At 42.3% G+C, this 13,388-nt stretch overlaps 1 protein-coding gene across 7 annotated transcripts in view; it reads right to left on the bottom strand.

Annotated features, from left to right (window-relative positions):
• Nucleotides 1-11,014, bottom strand: part of DDX4 (DEAD-box helicase 4) — a 1,965,714-nt gene extending 1,954,700 nt beyond the window's left edge. For 3 of the 7 annotated variants that reach the window (XM_078675096.1, XM_078675100.1, XM_078675101.1), the window contains exon 1: nucleotides 10,883-11,014. The gene's annotated coding sequence lies outside the window, so the exon portion shown is untranslated. Of the gene's footprint in view, nucleotides 1-10,693; nucleotides 10,750-10,869 lie in introns of those variants that run through there. The other 4 variants (XM_078675099.1, XM_078675102.1, XM_078675098.1 and 1 more) reach the window with 4 other exon arrangements.
• Between the last annotated feature and the right edge of the window lie 2,374 nt (nucleotides 11,015-13,388).

Here is a 13,388-nt window from a genome sequence, read left to right as displayed (position 1 = left end):
TGCTGACGAGCTCAGCTCGTCATGCAGTACAGTGCTCCTGAGCTCGTCATGACCACACCCGTTTTTATTGCTGTCCAGCACAGTAGCAGGATCGCTCTAGCAGCGATGCGGTTAAATTCGTCCAGCAAGGATTTAAAATTCACTTCAGAATAATCCACACTATGCACTAAGATTTCTTTCACCTTAATCGGAATGTTATCACCGGGGACTAAATACAGGACCATTTTTGCTAGATCTTTCCAGACCACGATGTTCTTCCCTTTTTTTGCCACCTATACTTTAGTAACAATATTGTGACCCAAAACCTCTGCTTTAGACATGAAAAAAACTAACATATAATTGTCCTTTTCGCCGAAGGCTTTCGGGTTCACGTTTGTTCATCTTCCTCCAATAGGGCCCCAGAATCTAACAATCCATTAGATATATTTCTGTACTACCAATTTAGACCATCATTAGCCAAACCATGCCCAAGTTTCCACAGGAACTGCTCTGCCCTCAGGCCACTTGAACTACTTATTGCGCCCAACTTGCTAAAACGTTTAATAACGTCTTTAAATGGCTCGGATCAAGATGTGGCCCCATAGGCACAACAACATCCTCCAAAGATAAGTGGAACGCATACCTGCAAACCATATTGGTTGCCGATACCTGGAAATATATAGCTGCTCAAACTGTCCACTCTCGGAAAAGTAGATAGATTCTTATTCATTTTGTATATGCATACTGAGTAAATAATTACATACGGCTCTGTCTGTGTAATATGGTGTCTGCAACAAGACTTGCGGTGTGAGAGATATGACGTACGAGCACAAGGTTTATGTTTTTAGCGTGGTCATGCCTTGGATTTATTCATACTTGTAGGAAAGTCTCTATCCAAAATGATTGGTGTGCATGTTGGCTGTATGCCGCAACTGTTGCTGCTGCTCCCTAGATCACCCCATCCCAAAGATATTTGGGCTCCACTTCGCAATTTCCTATTAACTGCAACTTTGGATAAGGAAATAGTCCAGTTTTAACATAGTTTGCTATTGATATGCACCTGGGTATAACAGAAAAAAGTTAGGTTTACACCAACTGCTCTTCTTACATGGTTGGTTCACAGATGGGAGGGAACATGTTTAAAAAATTAAGATTCTATTGGTGGCACATTTTAAACACTTTCATGCTGTATCCTGTGTTAAGCAAACAAATGATGGACGGAATACTAATACCCAGATACCGGTCCCAGGATGCGTGTCTCCAGTTCAGGGAGAACCTGCCTTGGTAGTTCGGCTGGACTGTTCCCATGAGGAAAAGGGGTGAGACTGATTTGCATACGGTGAAGGTCTAAACTGGGGTGGCACGGTGAGCAAACAAATAATGGCTTTAACCCAGATCTCTCGAATGGGGGTGAATGTATGATTTATTCAGCAGTCCATCCCATCGTTTGTATGCGTAGCACTTATCACCCTAAGTGGGATGGGTATGCCCAGACGTTGGTCCCTTGCTCACTGCCACTGGATTCAAGCTAGCCTGGCTGATGAGGGGGCAATACCCAGAAACCGGTCCCAGGATGCGGGTTTCCAGTACAAGGAGGACCTGGCTTTGATTGTTCCTATGAGAAACAGGGTCGACACTGATTTGCATATGGCTGGGTCTAAACTGGGCTGGCACAGTGAGCAAGAGACTGGATTTAACCTAGATCTCTCGACTATCAGTAAATGTATGAATTATTCAGAATTCCGTCCATCATTTGTTTACATAGGACATACTGTATTCTGGTCTGAATGGCTGAAACAACTGAAAATGACACAGTTATGCTATTGCCTGTGAAAGTCTAACAAATCTGTTTTTTATTCTTGCTGAACCTTCATGGAAAAACAATAATTAAAAGGAGAGTGAGAGAATGCCTTGAGTATAACTTTTCCTTCTGTTATTACTAGAGAACAGCTATTTAAAGAGAGATATGGGGTAATAGGGACAAACAGGAAAGAGACAGCAGGAAAAGGGTGTGTGGGTAATGGAAGCTTTATTCATCCATTGTTTACTATGTCACTAGTCAACCTGCTCACTACTTATAGACTATTACTAATTTACATCACCTACAATTAGCATTTAATTAAGTTCCTCAAGTTTACAGGTGATGGAGCAAGGACTCGTATAAAAGAGACTTGCACAGACGCAATCCTCTCATATAAACCCGTAACGTAGTATTAATAATGTATTGTGATACTAATATGCACCACATTTCATACATTTTTAGTTAGATGAAGCTTGCCTATGTGTTTTACTAACAAGTAACCAGAGTGTGACTTAAAATGGCGGCTAATGCGGGAAACTATGGCTCATGCATCAGCGCAGAATGACGTTTTTACACTTGGAGGGAAATGCATCTAAAATGGCTGCCTGGAAACTCACATGCTAAGCATCTGCTTTGCTGTAACTAAAAGGAGTTATATACTAAATGCTGATGCATGGAGAGTCTTTATAAATAAATGAGATTAGAATAGAGATGAGTGGCATACAGTGAAATCATTTTATTTTGAAATTCATATTTTTTCTTTTGACCTCTATTAGTTCGTATTTGGGCCTCTGAACGATGCTAAAGTCTGCACCACACATAGTTCCTCATGCCTGCGCAAAGATGATAAGTCAGAAACAATGATTTCAAGTCTTGAAACTCGTCCAAGGCCATTCTCGGTACATGTCCTGGGAACCAGCTGGACATCCTGAAGACTCAATGGACGACTGTAAATGTATACATTGTTGTTGATAAAATTGAGGAAACAGGTGGGAAATAAAGCTTGGGAGAACAAATTAATGGGAGGGGAACATAAAACAAATAGGAAAATATAATAAAACTTAGCATGGTGCGATGATCACCTCCTCAGCCTGTCCAATCAGAAATAGGAGCTTAATAAAGTTGAAAGATTATGGGGAGGTACAGGTCATTAGAAGAGTATAATTGAGGTAGTTAGAACAGTTTGCAGTCGCAGCAAGACAACGCTGAGAGACAGGGATGATGTCCTAATGATGATCGAATATCTGAAGCAGTCTTAGAATTTTAAAGCTAATATTATTATTATTATTATTATTATTATTATTATGCGTTCTTATATAGCGCTCGATTACCCGTAGGCATCTTGGCGCTTGCCTTGGGAACGCGTCCTGGCTTTTTTCCCTGTGAGATACCCATACTGGGCATCTCCAAGGTGAAAGCCAGGCATCCCGCCGCGGGGGGGCCGTAGTGGAGATTAAGCAGCTAATGCCCAGAGCTGCAGAGTGTGAACCCGTGATTCGAGTAGGCACCGAAACGAGAATTAGAGTCCGTGGATATTTGGGCTCAAGACCCTGCCGCGTCAGGAATTGAACCCTGGTCCCGGGTCTGACCTCTGCTTCAGGGTCTGCCTCTTCTAACCAGTGAGCCACACTTCTCCACAATAGAATTAGAGGTCCGCTGAAGTATAGAGGAGGTAATAGAATTAGAAGATGATCGCGGAGGAAGTTAGTACGAGAGAGGGGTGAGACACAGGGGTCAAATTCAGAAGAGGTCACCTATCCTGAAGTCCTTGTCACTTGATCTTTCCAAGGGACACATTAAACTCTTGGCCAGAGGGGTCTGATTTCCCACCAGCCTAGGTAAATATAGCTGTGTATTGTGTAAATGTGCCTCTATCCTCTTTTCCTGAGGTACTTCTTGTTGTGAAAATCTCATTTAAATAGAATACTAAATTGGATATAATGATCTTACTTCCTCGGATAAGACGGAGTTAACACTGTCATTTGTTCTTCTCATATGAAATAACCAGATAAACATTTTAAAATGTTGCGAGTCTGTGGTTATTTAATAGATATGAGGTAAATGAATCTATGTACGCCGATGACGCGGTGCTTATGGGATTAACACCAAATGCCCTACGTGCCCTAGTTAAGAACTTTGCACACTGCATGGGGAACCTTGATCTTAAAAGTACATTTTAAAAAATCCTTTATTATGTCCTGTGGGCCGGGGTCTAGACAACTCAATTTTATTACAGTAGGGCAGGACAAGTTGCATTCAACAAAAACATTCCCCTACTTAGGTATGGTTTTGGCTGCGAACGGCCTGTGGAGTGGGCATCTTGCCCACGCCACAGGCAAGTTCTCAAAATCCATAAATTCAATTCTTTCTCTCCCACGGCCAAAGAGGACCGGAGCAACTAAAGCGATTTTAAAAATATATAGATTGCAGTGTGCCCCGGTAGCAACCTACGGCGCTGAGATTTGGGGGGTAGTGAAAACCCCCAGTCTGCAAATAGAAGAAAATCGGTTGTGTAGGAAACTACTGGGAGCCCCAATTTCTTCATCTGGATACATCTGCCATGCTGAATTAAATTTGCCCTACATAACTGATTTCATCGCAGCAAGGCCTGCTTTGTTCTGGCTGGCTATCTGGGCTAATGACTGTGCTACTTTAACACAGGACATTCTGAAGGAGTGTTTGGCTTGTGAGAAAGGGATGAGTATTCCATGGCTCCGAGCAACGCAGGAAAGCTTGACCAGTGTAGGCAAAGGCCACCTTTTTGACGACCCTTTCCAGATTAAGAACATTGACAAAAAGGAAGTACAATCTGGACTATATGCCCTCTATAGGAAAAAGAGGTTGGAAGAAGAAATGCGAAAACAAACTGTTGAGTCTTATGTGAATAATGTAAATAATGATCCATTTTTACAACAAATCCCATTATACTTGACATTGCCAATGACTAATTGGGAAAGATCGTTATTATTTCGCATGAGAGCCGGGACTGTAAAATTCTCACTGCTTTCCTTTGGGCCATAGTATGATGAATTTTGGAAATATGCCTTGCCCATGCGATGGAGTTAGCAGGCAAAATGATCTACATTTCTTTTTTAATTGCAAATTTTACATGAAATATATTAAATGGTTTTTAGCCCCATATTTTAAAAAACACAGACCACTTTCTCTGAACCAATCCTATTTAATGCTCCTAAAGTTAGAGAATGATGAATTGATATTTCGTGTAAGTACCTTTCTGAAAGTCATCTCTTATACAAGTAAAGCCATGGAATGCCCTTGATTATTTGTACTACAGTTGCCCAAGCATTTTGCACTTTAATAATTGGTTTTATATGGAATCTTTGTACCCGAGTTTGTATGCACTATTTGTAGTATATAGCCCTTGAAATGTATTTTAATTTTCATATTTTAAATGTACTGCTTTTATGGATTTGCTGAAATCCGAATAAAGATTTTGAATCGAATCGAATCTATGTCATATTACCAATTACTATTACAACTAAATAGGTCCATTGACTAAAGTAAAGCTTAGGATCAGTAAAAGATTTGAGAAATGATACGTAACCGATTTATTTTAAGCTTTATAAAAATGGACCCCCCCCCCCAGTGGTGTTAACTAGCCTATTTGAGTAAGTGTGTATATGGGACCAGATTCATATATGATGTTAGGTTTTTATAGGTTGGTAGCCCGCTGGATCACTGGGAGCCTCATTTCATCAGGTCACGTGGGTATATGGAATCTCCAGGCTAGCAAGTGACAGTTTAGTGTCTTAGGTCATTTTTGGGATATTTGGTGCAGGTTGACCGATTTGTATGAAGGAAGGAGTCTGACGGAGAGAGCAGCAGATCACAGCAATACCAGTAGGTTTATTAGCTAACTGCCATCAAAGAGCTCAAGCTAGTACTTCTTTAAAGTATTAACTGAGGCCTTCCAGGGGAAACAGGGTCAGACTCTGAGCTAAGTAGTGCCAACTGCTGTGGAGTCAATCGATAGTTTCACTTATGAACCCGTCTCCCTTACACTATCTAATCTTAAACCATCTACCCGTCAATCTATGTGGCGGTTCAATGATACTATTCTCAATGATACGAAACACAAAGAAACCCTTGACACCGCCATTAAAGACTTCTTATTGTCCAATAAGAGAGGTGACACTTCAGACACCATCCATTGGGAGGCACTGAAATCCAATATAAGGGGACTTATTATAAAAATATCCTCTGCAATTATTAAAAACCGCACTGAAGTTAGAAGAGGACATTTCAAAACTTCAGCGTAAATACCTGATGAGTAGAAACCCTGCAGTCCTAACTGAATTGTCCAATCAAAAATACACCTATAATAAACTTATCAGTGAGAAGGCAGGAATTTGGCTGGACAGGAAGAAGCGCTTTAAAGTCTGCGACTCGAACAAAGCAGGGAAGGGGCTAGCGGCTTATCCTAAATTTAAAATTCAGACGAACACCATTACGTCGTTAATCGATGGAAACGGTACTCCCAACTCTGATCCCACTAAGATTGCGAATATTTTCAAAGACTTTTATGAGAAACTCTATGCTAAGAACGTACACGTTGACAGTGAAAAAATGAAGAAATATCTCTCAAACTGCACACTCCCAACACCTACGACCGCAGAAAAGGAATCTCTAAATGAACCGATCTCTGAATCGGAGGTTGTTAGCGCGATCAAATCCCTTAAAAAAAGGGAAAGCCCCTGGCCCTGATGGCTATACAGCCGCATTTTATAAGACTTTTGCCCATATTCTTGCAACTCCTCTATTGGAAGTTTTTCAAGAAATTAGCACCACAGGAGAGGTTAAGGGAACTATGGCTGAAGCCGTAATTGCTGTAATACCCAAGGAAGGCAAAGATCATAAACTCCCCAAAAATTACAGGCCTATCTCACTGATAAATTTAGATTGTAAGCTCCTGGCATCGATTTTAGCAAAACGCATCCAGAAGGTCCTGCCGTCCCTAATACATCCCTCGCAAGCGGGTTTCCTGAAGAATAGGCTTTCGAGCGATAACACGAGAATTCTGGCTCACGTCATTGAAAAAGCGAAATTCTTATCCACGCCCACCGTGGCAATCACACTAGACGCTGAAAAAGCGTTCGACAAAGTAGACTGGACTTATTTAAATGCCATACTACACAAGTTCGACCTGGGTCCCCTATTCACTAAATTAGTCATGTCCCTCTATGCCTGTCCCTCTGCTAGAGTACGGGCTGGTGGCGCCTTTTCCTCCCCGTTTAGCCTAGAACAAGGTACTAGGCAGGGTTGCCCACTGTCCCCGTCCTTATTCCTCCTGGCAATTGAACCCTTTCTGTACTATATTAGGGAAAACCCTGAAATTGCAGGAGTTCAGTTCGCAGACTGTACAATCAAGCTCACGGCCTATGCTGATGATGTATTGGTCATGAGTGAAAAAGCTGATAAGGCTATACCGGCGTTACTCTCCACAATCGAAGAATTCTCAAGTGTATCTGGGTACTCCCTGAACAAGGATAAAACTGAGGTGAAGTCATTAAATAATCTGTGTGATAAAAACATCTTGGGCAAATCCGGGCTAACCTGGCAGCCGAGGAGTTTTAAATACTTAGGTTTGGAATTTGAAAGGGATTTGATAACCACCCTAAAAATTAATGAGGAGATACTCTACAAAAAAATACAAAAACTCTTAGATGGCTGGTCTCCAAAGTTCCTCTCATGGTGGGGTAGGGCGGAAACATTAAAAATGATGATCAGTCCCTTGGTAAACTATATGGCATGCATGCTCCCCATGACCTTCTCGGAGGACTTTCTACATAAAGTTGAGAAGTCGCTATCGGACTTCCTGTGGAAAGGGAAGAAACCGAGAATTGCCATGAGGAAACTGCAACTGCCAAAACTTAAAGGGGGCTTAGGTCTACCAAATTTCAGAAACTACCAAACCGCCTTTCTCTGCAGACAAGGAGCTTCCTGGTTCACCGAAGACCCTACTTATACGCCCTTATGGATGGACATTGAGAAATCCATTATTGGCAAGGCCCCGCTCTCTGCTGTGCTCACAATGGACCTTTCACACCTTAGGAATTCTAAATACATCATGCTTAATACCAAGAGAGCTCTTTTGCAGATAGATCGCACTCACAAATCCGGTCTACAAATCCATAATTCATCATTTGCTTCTTTATGGCGTAACCCGTCAATTAAGATTGGCGGATCGCCCATTATATGGGACCACTGGTCTGATAAAGGTGGTAATGTGATTGCAGATCTACACGAAAATAACATGCCACTGCCATTCTCGACTCTGCAGGCTAGACACTCCCTATTGCCGATTGACTTTTACTCGTTCTTGAAGCTAAAGTCAGCCCTATCCACCAGAACGTTCAAGCTAGCGACGCCTTGGCTAAAATCTATGCTCCCTCACTTTCAATCCTCTGGACATTGTGTCTCAAAAATATATAAACTTCTTGCACCAACACCCAACAAATCAATGAGGCGTAACGAAGCCAAATGGGAATCAGAACCAAATAATACTGGAATAAGCATAGACTGGGTCAGGATACATGCATCAGCACTAACACATAAGGTCTCGCCGATACTATCACAGACCAAGTATATGATTCTTAACAGGGCTTTCTGGACCCCACAACGACTATTTAAGGTAGGCCTACGAGACACACCGACTTGCTGGAACTGCTCCTCGGGTACTGGTGATCTTCCACACATGTTATTTAATTGCCCCATGCTTCACACATTTTGGACTAAAATCTTTGACTACATTGGGCACACGTTTGACATACACCCTGCAAGGGAATTCATCTACATTATCCTGGGGGCTTTAGACCCACTACTAAAGGGGGATCATGACCGCCAGCTCCTGGATCTCTTGCTAACACTAGCATGCAAGGTAGTCCTATGCAATTGGAAATCAGCATCTGAGGTCTCTTTTAATGCCTGGAGGGAATGGCTATCCTGCATTAGAGGCACCGACAATCCCGCTCTTCACACATCACCATGGCAGGTTACCAACAAAAAACTATGGTCTTCCTTAGACCAGGCCTCCTTTACCTTCGACCCACCATGAAGCACCACCAATGAGGTCAATACTTGGCAAATCCGGGGATGCCGCTGCATGAATTGTACTGGTTATATCCTGTCCACATGGGCTTACCAACCTTGGACACAATGTGCAGGAACGACAAGTATACCTGCTATTATATGACTAGATCTGGATGGAGAGCTCTACGGAACCGTGTACAACCGTAAGAACGCAATGATGGCATATTTTATTGTTTACCTTGCATATTTGTTTATCCATTTATTTACTCATTCATCTCATATCATTTACAGATCCGGACTGATGTTACCTTCTTGTTTTTACTATGCTTTATTTTCCGTTACTGTATGTATGTATGTATTGTTTTATATGCACTGATCCATGTTTGATTACGGCGTCACTCCAATACGATTGTAATTCTACTGATGCCTCATGGCCGTTATCATTCTTGTTATTGCTTAATAAAAATGATTTGAACTCAAAAAAAATTACAGCATTGTAAATAAATAACCTAAGCCCGTACACTAATAAAATGGGTGGCTCTTAACCAGCAAAGAACTACAGTTAGTATAGAGGACTGTCAGACTACATGAACTACGTAAGGAAATCTAGAATATTAAAGTCTTTACAAAAAACGGCGACGGTTTGGGACAAGGTAAAGTCTACCAAGTCTCAGGCTTTTCAGGCAATCAGCTCTTTAGTATTTAAAGGATACTAACCTGCATTCAGAGCTACCTATAAAGCTCTCGATTTATAAAGATGTACAAAAGAAAGAGTTAACACCAGCTTTCTAGACCAATTAAAGACACCCTTTGAATAAGAGTACTGTATCACAAATATGTACTTAAGACCAATTGGTTTGACCTAGTCAGCAAAACATGTTTACTGCTTCTATGTATCAGGAGTTCATCTTATACTAATTTCCATTAAACCGTGACACACAAAAAGGGCAAAGTTGGGGCAGCTAGTCTACCTTGGTCAAGATCACGTTATTCAATAAAGTAATTATATGGACTTTGTACGGAGGAAAAGTTTTAAGTAAAGACTTACAACAATGAACACTTAAACCAATAAGAAATTGTTCTGTGTCGTGTACAAAATCTCTTTGAACTATTTTGCCTACTCCAAGTAAAATGTTGGAAACATTAAAAGTAGCTTACGACACGGCTAGTTTTTTTTCTTATGTAGGCAAGGCCCAAAGCATTTGCATGCTCACCGTTAATATTTAAGAAAAGTACGCATGATGAGGGGCGCATTCATTTACATAATCCGAGCCATACAAAATCACAGTCCTTCGGTATGACAACGGACTGGCCCTCTCACAATGGAGTAGGTTTTTGCTGGTAACTTTGGAAACCTTTCCAAATAAATGCAGGAAAGTGATTTTGTGTAACGAAGGTCAACCAAATTCCAACACCTGTTCACAAATCTAACGAACAATTGGCATTAAAAATACTACTCTGCATCATTTGTGGCGTAAAAGTGTTTTTCAATAGTCGGATATGCATGTTTGTATTTAACTCGATGCTCTTTTTCCTATAGAGAGAACTGTGAAACATGCATCGAAGTACGGTTTAGAAGGGTGTATGTAGGAAGAAAGCGCGAAGAATAACACATCGACGATTTTTTGTTTTTATGGAGCTCGTTCTGCCTACAGATTTAAGTAACACTTAACGGCAAATCACAGCCACCCGACAGAGGGAAACGACCACACCCCATCTTCAATACCCACACCCCATCTTCAATACCCACCGTCTCCTTCGAAAACTGCTGCCCCGTACACCCACCAAAGAGACCAAGCAAACCCGCCACCCACCGTCATTTTAGGCAATCAACATATATCCAACAACCCATCTATACTCAACTTTTCAACAGTGGAAGCCCCGATTCTACGAAAAAGCAGAGTTTGGAATCGGGCCCGGTTTACACCGTGCGTCATGAAATATGTACCCCCGCAACCTCTCAACGTCCACCACCGCCCATATCAGGCGATTTATGATTCGTTCAAAAAATAAAACTATACATAAACGTAAGCACAAACCAGTATCCCTTACAACGGCCTGCTTTACGCGCTCCTCTCCCCACCTGCGGCTCCACTGGCGATTTGAGGTCCCGGATGCACAGTAAAGTGTGCGCACGTGCCGCGTTCTGAGCAAAGCACGTGATGACACAAAAGTCCAATTAGGTGGAAGTTGTGCGCGCGTTCAGCCCCCTCCCCTCTTTCATAGACGGAACCCGCAAGGCCAAAAAGGAAGAGTAGAATCCGGTTTCGATTTTAAGAAAGTCTGTTGGAGGTCTACCACCTCTTCATTCATGTCCTTTGCACTGCTCGGTTACCTGTTCAGTTATTTTACGGACTCTTACAAGTGCGAGCGTTTGAGGTACTAAAGTCCAACAATCCCATGAGAAGTATGCTATGTATAACTTTTGTTAATTGGGGCATATGGCACTTACAAATTCAAGGACGCCCATATAGCGAAAAAGGCTGCTTCATTGGGGCAGTCTTATGCTTTTTTCATGACCAAAACTTTACAAGACATTTTCCGCTTCACTAATACATCCCCCCCCCCCCCCCCCAACACTTCCATCTCTTTCCAGGACCCCCATATAGCAAAACAAGCATTGAGAAATGCATTAGGTTTTGCCTACATGATTAATAAAAAGCATTTTTGTTGGAAGTTGTAGCTTGGTGAGCAGTTGTGCAATGTAAGTTATTGAAACTTTGTTAAATTGTTATGACTTGTTTTTTGAGGTAGGCAATGCTTTCTTGCAAATTGTGTTCATGGAATCACAAATTTGCAATAATGCAAATAATAGTTCAAGAAAGTGCTGCTGCGCATTGACACGTGTTCCATGGAGGGCAGAGGGAAGCTGTGCTCCTACAGCCAGGGGGTTAGGGATCGCTTAAGAGCGCAGGCTGCATGGGTTGTCTTTAAAGTACAGTGCAAGCCTAACTGAACTCCCACGCAAATTTTGAGAAAACATGAACAAAGTGAAAAAAACAGCTGCGTTTCGCTGTAAGATCTTTTCCAGAGATTTATTAGCAGAAAGAAAAAGAAGTACTGCTGCGGTACAATAACACCCCCAACATCCCCACTGCAAGATTTAAAGCTTAATGCCACAAGTTTAGAAATTTGCCAACAACTAAAGTGATCGACATTTCAAAGAGGTGGTTAAAAAAAGAAAACGCAGAACGTGGTAGGTACATTAAATTGAAATCATCAAAAAACATGCAAAAACCTCACAAAAGTCCATAGAAGTTTAATGGGAAACCGTATTTAGGACAGACAGATAAAGCTGGCACATTTTAATATCAACATAACCCGGTTCACATTTTGAATAGCACTTGCTAATAGTTTCATTTACTACTTTTATAGCATCCCTCATTCCTATGTCGGAAAAAATCCTTTATGTAGCTAAAATCGTTAATAACCACATCTGCAATAAAGGGAGGACAAGCACGGTTATTGCATATGCACATAATATAGCAGCTGGAAGAGTGACCCCACCATAAGGGAAGCACAAATCAGTCTCAATTTACACACGCTGCAAGCCCATTCTTATAATACTATTTTGGGCAAGCAGCCATATCTCCAACATGATAGTAACAATAGAAAAAGCTTTGTGCTTTTCAATTCTTCCCCACCCAGTCTGCTACTTCATAATTACACACACTTCCTCAAGGTTCAGCTTTCCTGTTTTCGTGACTCTAGCAGTCATGCTACCTATACAAATCTAAGTTTAGAACACCTCCTGCTGTTCTGAGTTCCTTGTAAAATATCCAAGGCATAAAGGTTCCCAGAAACACACATTCTGTAGGAAGAAAAAAACACTTAAAATTCAGACCGCATTTAAACCTTTTTCAAAGCAAAAAAACCTCGAACTGTGGTATTAATCCTAGGCTTTTCTAAGCATTGCACGCATACTTAGTACCGTTCTTAATTCTAAACCGATGAGTATTGAGCGATCGCGCCAGAATTGCCAATTACAAGATGGCGGCCGTTCTGGTGGACCCCATCCTGACAGGCTGACAACCTCCGTAACCGCACGCATCACGTAGAAATGCGCACATGTGATTTGGGAAAGGAGGAAGACTTATACACGAGCAAGATCCGGCTCTCGTGAGTTGGTAACCAAACTCAGTGACTGGGCCCCCAGGGGGACTGGGCAAAGCCGATGCCCCCCCCCCCCCGGGTATTTCGCGCGAGGGACGACCTCACGCGACCTGATTGGGTGGCGGTAGAGTGGGAGGGGCTGGGTCCAAGCGCAGGGAGGGTGAGGGAGGGTTGACGTCACTCCGAGCGAGTGAAAGAGCGGTGGTGTCGCGTTTGACAGGAGCAGCTGTGAGGTATTCCTGTCAGCGCCGTCAATCGTTCTGTGAGCTGTTTATCGACGTCACCTTGGCATCGGGTGAAGCATGTCTGCTGACGACATTGCCAGAGAGGCAATCCGAGCGCTGGTGGCGGTAGGACGGAGCAATTTGTTACGTCCTGGAGCTGTGGTGGACACTTCGGTCGCAGCGAAGCGTCCTCGTCGCCTGGCAGCGGAGGGAGTCATGCG

The sequence above is a fragment of the Lissotriton helveticus genome, chromosome 2_1, assembly GCF_964261635.1.
Source record: "Lissotriton helveticus chromosome 2_1, aLisHel1.1, whole genome shotgun sequence".
NCBI classification, from domain to species: domain Eukaryota; kingdom Metazoa; phylum Chordata; class Amphibia; order Caudata; family Salamandridae; genus Lissotriton; species Lissotriton helveticus.
This window is presented reverse-complemented; position numbering and strand designations above follow the sequence as displayed.